Source organism: Temnothorax longispinosus, unplaced genomic scaffold (assembly GCF_030848805.1).
Source record: "Temnothorax longispinosus isolate EJ_2023e unplaced genomic scaffold, Tlon_JGU_v1 HiC_scaffold_295, whole genome shotgun sequence".
Lineage (NCBI taxonomy): Eukaryota > Metazoa > Arthropoda > Insecta > Hymenoptera > Formicidae > Temnothorax > Temnothorax longispinosus.
In genome coordinates this window covers 2474-13444 of record NW_027270116.1, presented here as the reverse complement: position 1 = coordinate 13444, position 10971 = coordinate 2474, and the positions used below count along the sequence as shown (strand labels likewise).

General features: G+C 32.4%; 1 pseudogene; it reads right to left on the bottom strand.

Annotated features, from left to right (window-relative positions):
* Positions 1-2838: 2838 nt before the first annotated feature.
* LOC139824214 (uncharacterized) lies at positions 2839-4847 on the bottom strand (annotated as a pseudogene).
* Between the last annotated feature and the right edge of the window lie 6124 nt (positions 4848-10971).

Here is a 10971-nt window from a genome sequence, read left to right as displayed (position 1 = left end):
TTTTAAGCGTCAATTTTTGTTTTTTTCTTTTAAATTCTTTTCCTTCTCTTAAACGAGGAATTTTGCTCTTAATCGAGAAATGTACAAGATGAAAGTCTGGATCGAACTACGGATTTTTTAGTTATTACGAATCGTTCGCAGACACACGAAACCACAGGTCATTCATGCTACTCTCTCAACTCTCCGTCGTTTTCAAGACACAAAGTAGCGTTTCGCCGATTTCACACGCAGCGACATCACAGAATCCGCGGGATGCGCCCAGCTGTAGAATAGAAATCCTTATTGTATTTTGCATGTACACACACAAGTTTAAAGGGCATTCAAATACTGTTCTTTTCATATCTGGAGACCTATCCCAATTCCAATTGGGGCAAATCCGAAGGGATGCGCTACGCGTTTCTACCTGCACATCTGTCAGGTAAACTAGTCTCTAGTCTTGGAAATTTTTTGAATTTAATATTTTAAGGATACATTTTACGCCTAACACTGCAAATCCAAGTGTGCTATTTTTACACGCATAAACGTGTAAAAATCGTGAGAGATTGGATCTTACATTTAGTTTAATTTTAATATCGTGGAAGTATCATGAAAGGTACATCGTATTTTTCGGATTGGGATATGTATGAGAGTATAAGGATCTGTTTTACAAATGAGAATTTTATTTATAAAAATGATTTAAATGGAAGTTGTTTGTCTAGAAATTCTGCATAAAAATGGTCTGTTTTATCTTTTTCATAGGACTCACTTTGGCCGGAAACCGCGCCTGAAGACAGATAATTTTTGAAAATAAAGGGAATCTCTCTCCTTTTAAAGAACTGTTATCATAAAAATAAGTGTCGGTATTTTGAAATATAATTGTAAAAAAATTTTAATTAATTTTCTTAAGTATTATACGAACTGTAATATTTACACCTCATGTGATATTGAAATGCGCGGTTTTCGGCAAAAAGGTGAGTTCTATGAAAAAATAAAACAAATCTCTTTTATGCAGAATTTCCAAACAAACTTAAACTTCCATTTAAATCATTTTTTCGTATCCGTATCTGTTTTCCAGAAATTCAGCAAAAGTTTTTACCCTATTAAAAAATTAAGCGACAAGGTGTAAGGGATGGATTTTTAGTACGGTGGTCAGAGAACCATTTGGACTAATTCTATTCAAAATACCATTATCAAAGTTTTGACTTCCTTTTTGTGTTTATTGTACTTTGACAATTTTGGGAATTTGGTCACTTAAACTCCCCGTATCTCCAAACTAGCCCTATGCTCAACTTGAAATTTTTCTGAATTTAATGTCCAATTATATAGCATCGTTTAGCATACAATTTGATTCGAAACAAAATAAGCCAGAAACGTATGTTTTTTGGAGTCACTCTTTATATTATGTACAAATTATACATACATAAAATATTTGCATATATTGATGCAAAGCTTTTACAATTATTAAGTGTATTCCCAGCATGTTACTTAATATTTGTTTGGTTGATATTTTTAATGATTTGAGTGATATGACAATCAATAAAACATCACGGTGAATCTAAATAAAGTCATCTTGATATTGGAATATGTAGACGTACTGTCCGTTCTTTAAAGTTTTCTTTGAAATTTCTACAACGTTTACATTTCCTGAATTTTTATTTAGATTTATCTCTTTCTCCCTCTTCTTCCTTCACAGCTAGATATATTGAATAATTAAATATTTAATCAAATCACAAATCAAATATGGTCAAAGTACGTTGTATGCAAATGAGCTGGATTCAGTAGATAAAAAAATCTTCTAACTGAGTTCATCTTGGTAAAGAATAAGGAACGGAACTTTTTTAGATCTTGAATAGGAATACTATGCAAGTGTAACGTCTCATTGCGTACTATGCGATCTGCATATAATAGTACAGCTGGTTCTAACTCCATTCTTTGCCGTACTCGCGAAAGAATGGAGTTAGGTAGAAGAAATGTCCGTCTATATCTAGCCTTTTTTTTTTACGGGTTAAGTAAGTATAAGTCTTTATTATATTATTACACCCTTTCACGTTGCATGTATCTGTGACAACTTTCAAAACCATTTTATCTTGGCGATAATCAACATCTGCAATAAATATTAATGTAAACTTTAGATTCCTTTCACACCTACTATGTGCATAAATTTAATATTTCCAATGTAACATGACATAGTTTGAAAAGCCAGTATTAATGTATCACGTAAGATATGCTTTAATTCACAAATATCTCCCAAATATATCTCTTTCCATACATCTTTATCAGGAAAATATTTATAGAAATAATGTAATCGATGTATAATTAACGTATCTTTAAAAATGAAATGTTCAGAATTGCTGGTTAATGTTACCGTCAACCTTGGTGATGACCACATACCTATGCATTTGTTTAAATACAAAAGAAAAAATTAATATAATAAAAAAGGATTAACATTAAATTTATAAATGATAATAATGAGAAGCAATCTTACGACTTGGCCTGTATGAATAACCAGTACCTTGATCCCTTAAATAAGGCGAGTAGGAAAAGGTCGTAATAGGTGGCTTTGCACCTGAAGTCCATATACCTATGCATGTTTAACATACAAAAGCAAAAATTTATGTAACAAAATAATGTGTTTTAATCAATAAAAAATAATTTTAAGGAAGGTAATTTTAAAGAGATTAGCATTAAATTTATAAATGATAATTGTGAGAAGCAATCCTATATGATCTGTATCAAAAGTATATATTATAATCTCTGTTTAAAATCATTATATGTATATATACTTAAGTAAGTCGTTATATACTTTGCACATAATATTATCGAAATGCGCATTATGTAGCTGCACAATTAAAAAATCACCTGTATAAATATCATAGATATCAACAGTCATCAGTTCTTCATAATATAGTCCCACACCGCCCACAAGATACAATTTGTTTTTTAAAAACACAATAATCATATCTTTTCTCTCAACAGGCATACTAAAATATTTGTAAACGATTTTAACAGATATAACATTTTGTTCATTTTATTACTTATCTATTTATTCTTATTTATCTAATAATTATAGGATATTTACACTGTCTCAAGAATCCATTTCTTAGATATCAAAGAATAACGCCATATATTTTGTTAAAGATTCCTGAACCAATACCATATTCTCCACCACAAAGATACAAATCGTATCCTTAAAAAAAGATCACAAAAAGTAATAATTAAGTAAGCAAGGTAATACTGTTTTAAAATAGACGGAATAAAAGAAACAAACTGCATACTTCTTGCAGTGATTTGCATTCCTATAGGAAATTTGCCAGTGCTAGAACAATGTTCGATAATATCTGTGGGGTATTCGAATGAAGTTAGTTCCAGAAGATCTTTACCGTCCCAGCAATGAATATATTGTTCACATATCTTGTTAGCATGTTCACAAGATATGATACAAGGTAAAATTTTTGCTTTTTATCCTCTATAATTTCTAAAGAAACTGTAAAATCCTGTAAAAAAGAATTTGTTATTCGGAGAAATGTAATACATGAATGAACAAAATATATATAAATACTATATGGTAAGAAAACAAAAAAGTACATATGTGGAAGATATATGTCCTTGAGTTAGAAATCCATTTTATTTGACATTTATTAGAGATAAAGTATTATTTCAAAATTTATATTACTCTCAATGTTCGAAAATAATATACTCACATGATGATGGTTCTTCCACTGATTTATAATATCAAACAAATCAATCTTTGTAGCTCTTACATTAATGTTTCCGATTAACTTCAAAAATTTTCTCTCGACAACTCACAAATTAAATCAAGTGGCAGTTCGTTGAAACGATCTAAGCAAAGAGCCAAAGAAAAATCTTGTAGCGCGTTAATATTCAATTCTTGTGCCAATGACCAAATTCTAATTGCAATTTTTGGTGGCGTAAAATAGTGTCTCTCAAGCCTGTTGGTTAAATCTTCTACTAACAAGTGTTGTAAGGTATCTGCTATAAATATACTACTTAATTCCAACAGATCCACGAGACGATCAAGCTCTTCAAAATCATAACTTGTTGCAGATGTAAATGCAATTTCGTCGTTGTGAACCCAATCAATAAAATTCTATAAAATTATTTGTCTATTTTGGTTACGCAATGAGATGATGCATGCCGATAACACCTGATGTAATATATTTCTATGTACATTTATATATTAAGGACCCTTGCAGAATGAAAAATATAAGGAACAAGGAACAGATAGCGATTAAAAATAAGAATTCAGGAATAAAGCTGGTGTAACATTAATACACGGCTTCTGATAGATTAAAAATCTATTGCCTGTGTTATTCCCTGTTTCTGTTGCCTGTATTTTTCATCGTGCATTCAACTTTATACTTGATTCTTTAGCTCTAATCGCTAATATCTGTTCTTTGTTCCTTATATTTTTCATTGTGCGGAGGCCTTAGAAACATGCATTGTTAAAAATTTGTATATAACAAATTTGTTACACAAAAAAAAACAATGTTTTGTACGCTTAAAAAGCGATTGTTTTTCTGTGAATGTTGACGAGAATTAAAATCTGCTCACCTGCAACAAAATCGAGGAAATATCGTAATTGATAACGTGTTCCGTCTGTCCATATTCTAGAAAATTCGCGGTATTTTGCAAAAGCTTAGCAAAATACTAACTCTTGTCGATCAGTTTTTCCTTCTCAACCTCGAATCGCTCCTCTTTAAAAATCAGTGTCACTGTTTCGCGCGGTTTCCCGCTTTCATTGCTGTTATTTTCCATTCTAATACAGTACGTATTATCAATGCGATAAATATGCACTCAAATGTGTGTTCGTTGAAGTAAACGCATAAACAATTGCATTACTTACTTTTATTAATACGTATGTATGTCTCTCATCTTCTTACATATATGGCATCAGTAGCACCACGTGCTCAACTACTGACGCTACTCTCTCGACTTTTAGCTCCTGCACTCCTGCACACAAGATGCGTAAACACTTGCTGCACGGCAAGACGCGACGTGATTGGCCCAATCACGTGCCTTTTTTTCCTGAAAACCAAAAATCAAAAACTTACTAGCTACCACGTCGTTTCTGGTCAGTACTTGTCACCCTGATAAACGTTTCTGTTTCCTGTGTGCAAAAGCAACTATACTGCAAAGCAATAAAAACATTGAATTTTAGTGAGCTAAAAGCTTATGGAGTGAGAGAAGGGGGGAATAGATATCTTTAGTGAAGAGAATCATAGATAGAATCGAATGGATTTAATTTATTATGCTTTTATAATATTATAATTAAAACCATTGACTCTATTTGCGCATTTTAAATTTAACACCCGATAAAATTTTTTTTATATAAGAGGAAGCAATAATTAAGCAACAGGGTGTAAATGGATGTTTAGTACAGTGGTCAGAGAACCATTTGGACTAATTCTTTTTAAAATATAATTATCAAAGTTTCGACTTTTTTTGTGTCTATACAGTTTGTATTGTACTAGGACAATTTTGGTAAGTTGGTCACTTAAATTCCCTGTATCTCCGAACTAGCCCTATATGCTCAACTTGAAATTTTTCTGAGATTACCAAAAAAAATGTATTTAAATCGACAACAATTGGCAAAAAATATATACATAAGAACTTCACAACGTTTCAACTCAGGCTTCGGGTCCTTATCAAGTGATCTAGCAAAACGAAATAAAGCACGGGGTCAATAACAAAGTCTATAATAGTTAAAATATAAAAAATATATCAGAAATTCCTTTTAGTCAGTATTAAAGCGCAAATAAAATTTAGATTACCTGATGAGGATAAGAGTACCATCGTCAACACATTCTCAGTCTAATGTTTAAGAAGTTTTGGCAAAAAATCATGCATAGAAGATAAAGAACATAGAAGATAAGAAACTCATGCTAGAATTAATAAAATTAATAAGTATGATGTCAAAACCGCAGAAAGTAACAAAAAAGGGGTAATTATTTACACAGAAAATGTCCCACGATAACACCGATTTTCATTTCGTACACGGTAAAAAATCGTGTGTATGTACATAGCGGTCCAAATATTAAAATTTTCTTGTGTTACCAAGATTTGATTATTATTTCAATGTAAAATTAACATACAACAGGTATGTTATTTTTTTCTTAACATTTTCGTGTGTTACATTTATGTCAACGTAATAACTTAACACTTTACATATGCCATTTAGAAATTGAATATTATTTTAAGTTCTTTTAACACAATTACTTTAAAAAATCAACACGTCTTAAAGTTATTTTAACACATAAGTAAAAGTTAAAGTAAATTTTCAAAATAATCGTAAACTTTGACACACAAAATAATCAAATTGACTAAAATTAAATGTTTCTATTACATATAATTCAAGTAAAATCTGTAAAATAATTAATATCATGATAGAGTGGTTTTGCCGTATGGAGATTGAATCAGTCGAAGAAGCTTCGCTGTGTAATGGTTCAACAAGTCGAAGAGGTTTTTGCAGTGTAAATAAGACTTCACATTAAACTAATATATTCCCTTTTAAGAGTAAATTTGTTTTTCTTTTAAACTTTTTTCCTTCTCTTAAACGAGGAATCCTGCTCTTAATCGAGAAATATTTAGGGTGAAAGTATGGATCGAACCACGGACCTTTCAGTTATATTATTCGTTCACGGACACATGGAACCACGCGTCATTCCTGCTACTCCCTCAATTCTCTATCGTTTTCAAGACACGTGCAGTAGCAAGGGTACTATTTCATTTGTCGTGCGACAAATTTTTCAAACATGTTGATTGGTTACATGATAGAAAAGTTCTTGAGTCTCTAGAAATTTTCTATTTCGTTGCCAATCAATACGCTTAAAAGAAATTTCACGCGCAGCGAAGTTGCAGAATGGAGGGATGCGTCAAGTTGTAGAATTGAAACTCTTATTGTATTTTGCACTTACACACACAAGTTCGGAGGGCATTAAAATACTGTTCTTTTTACATTTGAAGACCTGTCCCAATCCGAACTGGTATGAATCCGAAAAAATGCTCTATGCGTTCCGTTTTCTACTTGCGCATCTGTCAGGTAAACGGTCTCTAGTCTCGGAAATTTTTCTAATTTTAACATAATATTGTAAGGATACATTTTACGCCTATACTGCAAATCCAAATATGTTATTTTTACACGCATAAACATGTAAAAATGACACATTAGACTGAAGCTCTTTTTACATGCTTCTTTAAGAAGATTTGCAAACGGAACTTTGAATAAATAAATTTGACAAAAATCATATGTTATATTAAAACGTTAATAAAGAACTCTTATACACAAACAAAAATCGATGTTGACCTTGGGAGTTCAAGCTACATATGGTCCATATATGGACTTCGCATATGGACCTTTAATCGCGTATAAAGCTGGATCTAATCAATCAAATCTTGAAGAATATATATGAAACTAGCATGCCCCGCCGGGCTTCGCCCCGGAGAACATGTGTATTAAGACACGCAAATAGTCTCTCTCTCTCTCCCTCCTTCCCCCCTCCAAAAAGATCGGTAACGAAAAATTATATACTTTATAGCACTCCCCGGGAAATTCAACCCCTACTTTATGTACAATTCTTTGAGATTTGGTCATTCGGAACCGATTTTCAAAAAAATCGGTAACAAAAAATAGTACATTTTATAGCACTCCCCGGGAAATTCTACCCTTACTTCATGTATAATTCTTTGAGATTTAATCAATTATTTCCCGAAAAATTGGAAAAATTAAAAAAAAAACAGTTTTCAAAAAGATCGGTAACAAAAACTGTTCACATCATGGCACTCCCCGTAAAATTCTACCACTACTTCTTTAAAATTCGGTCAATAAATTCCCGAAAAATTGAAAAAATTTCCGTACCGGCTTCCAAAAAATCGGTAACGAAAAATTATACATTTTATAGCACTCCCCGAAAAATTTTGCCCCTGTTTGATCTATAATTCTTTGAGATTCGGCCAATTATTTCCCGAAAAATTAGAAAAATTAAAAAAACCGGTTTCCAGGAAATCGGTAACAAAAAACTATACACATAGTGGCACTCCCCGGAAAATTCTACCCCTATTTCATATACTTTTGGTAAAAATTCGGTTCAGAGGTTTGGGCTGGGCGTTGATGAGTGAGTGAGTGAGTCAGTCAGTCAGGACATCTTCCTCCCTCAGGGATAGGAAGGACTGAAGAATATAATAGAATTATAAATAGCCTGAAACACTCAAAATTGGCGAAAGTTAGAGCAATCACAAACATTTCTCAAAAAATTCAAAATTTTATAAAGAAATAACCCTTTAACCGATTATTGCCAAATTCAGTACCAACCTTTTTTTAATGATACTCTATATAAAATTACATGTATAACTTATACATGTAACTTTTTGAGCAAAAATTGGTAACTCTTTTACTGATCTTCGCCAAGTTTAATACCTTCCTTAAATGATATTCTATCCATCAAATACTTAGATATTTATTCGGTCTACCCTATACATTTTTAGGCAGAAATTGGTAACCCTTTCAACAATCTTCGTCAAATTCAAAACAACCTTTCTTTAATAATACTCTATATATAAGATTACATGTATAACTTGTACACTTTTTAGGCAAAAATCGGTAACCCCTTCACCGATTATTGTCAAATTCAACACCAACCTACCTTTAATGATACTCTATCCATAAAAAAAAATTAAACTCGATATCTCAAAATTCGCGGAAATTAGAGTAATCATGTAGATTTTTTTAGATAGAAATCGATAACCCCTTTATTATCAGCAATTTTTCTAATTCTATTCTTCAGTTTTTTCTACCCCTTTATTATATATTTTATATATAATTCTTTAAGATTTGGTTAATCAGTTCTTGATGAGTTATAAAAATTTCGGTAAATTTGGCACACACAGACACACACGCACACACACACACACACACATACACACACATACGGACATTTTATAAAATTACGATTTTCCAACGTTTTAGAACATTCTGAACACATTGGCATCAAAAACTAAAAAGCATTTTTTTCTTCCGTCTTTTCTATCCCTATTTCATATATAATTCTTTAAAAGAGCGATGGCAAAAAGACCTGTTTTTTCTCCCATTTTTTAAACCTCAAATTTCAAACTTTTTTATGCCAAATAGTACTATATGATGGGACATTAATCCCAGAGAAATTTTAAAATGAGCATAGGCACGGTTTCGGAGATATGAAAGGGTGAAAGTGATGATTTCTCATAATCCATGAAAGTACACGAAACTCTTCAAGTGTCCATACCAAGGAATAAAATATATATAACAAAGTGATATATATCGTTTCTTATGGATTTTTTACGCCGGATTCAAATATGACCTTAGTTTTCGTCTAGCATGTTCCCCGAGATAGATGGAGTTGAACTGAAACTTAACACCGCCTCTCACGGATCAGGTTGCTTTTTTACTGTGAGTCCCCTTGCCTCTCACAGATTGGGGTGCTTTTTTAATGTGAGTCCTCTTGCCTCTCACAGATTGAGATGGCGACAGAAAATACTTTCAATAATACGTGAACTTCAGCCACTCATTCTTCCTTATGCAATACACCCTGACTGGAAATCATCTTTCACCTTCTTGTATCTCCGAAACCGTGTCTATGCTCATCTTGAAATTTTACTGGGATTAATGTTTCATCTAACAGTACTATTTGCCATAAAAAATTGAAATTTAAGGTCCAAAAAATGTGCGAAATTTGCCATCACTCTTTGGTTAATTAGACTTACAAGGGAACCTCGCGAAGTGGAAAATTCTGATTTTAATGAAACTTTCCACACATGTAGGGGGAGTAAAAAGATGAATTTAGATATTTTTTGTAGCGGCCCAAAAACGATTTTAAGGGGTGAAACCACTCCTCATATGTAGAGCGGTTTTTTGTTTTTCTCGATATATTTCGAAAAGTATTCGAGATATAAAAAAATGTTTCAAATAAAAGTTTTATGGTAAAATCTCCTCTATTTAACAACATTAATATAATATTTTTTAAAATAACTTTTTAAACAAAATTTTTTTTTTCAAAATTTTATTAATGTGGTTAAATAGAGATGTTTTTACCATAAAACTTTTATTTGAAACATTTTTTTATATCTCGAATACTTTTGAAATATATCGAGAAAAGCAAAAAACCGCTCTACTTATGAAGAGTGGTTTCACCCCTTAAAACCGCTTTTCGGGCCGCTACAAAAAATATCTAAATTCATCTTTTTGCTCCCCTTACATGTGTGGAAAGTTTCATTAAAATCAGAATTTTCCACTTCGCGAGGTTCCCTTGTTAGCTTTACATGCGATCAAAGGTCCATATACGAAGTTTATGAAAACAAAGCTTCCTCTATGAGGAAACAAAAATTAAGCAACAGGGTGCAAGGGATGCATTTTTAGTATGGTGGTCAAAGAACCATTCAGACTAATTATATTCAAAATACCGTTATCAAAGTTTTAACTTCCTTCTTGTATCTATTGTACTTGGACAATTTTGGGAATTTTTGGTCACTTAAACTTTCTGTATCTCCAAACTAGCCTTATGCTCAACTTGAAATTTTTCTGAATTTGATGTCCCATCAGATAGCATCGTTTGGCATACAATTCGATTCGAATTTTGAGGGCAACAAAATAAGCCAACGTATGTTTTTTGGAGTCACTCTTTATTTATATACAAATCAAGAGACACGGTAGTGTCTCGCGCCAAGTACACGCGGAGCGAGACCGACGAGGAGAGACCGACCGTGACTCTTTTACGCGACGCGACGGGTTGCGAGCACTCGAGATGTTGAGATCTCGATAACGAGTGAACGGATCAATTAAGTTCTAAGTAGGCTTGATCGACAGCTTGGGGTCCAATTAGGGGGAGGTTTCTCTTATAATATTCCGCTACGTGCCCTACGAGCGGAGATATTGCGAGGCAAAGTCCAAATGTGAAAATTTTTTATTAAGATACGTCGTCGTCGTACGTCGACCGCTCTCAT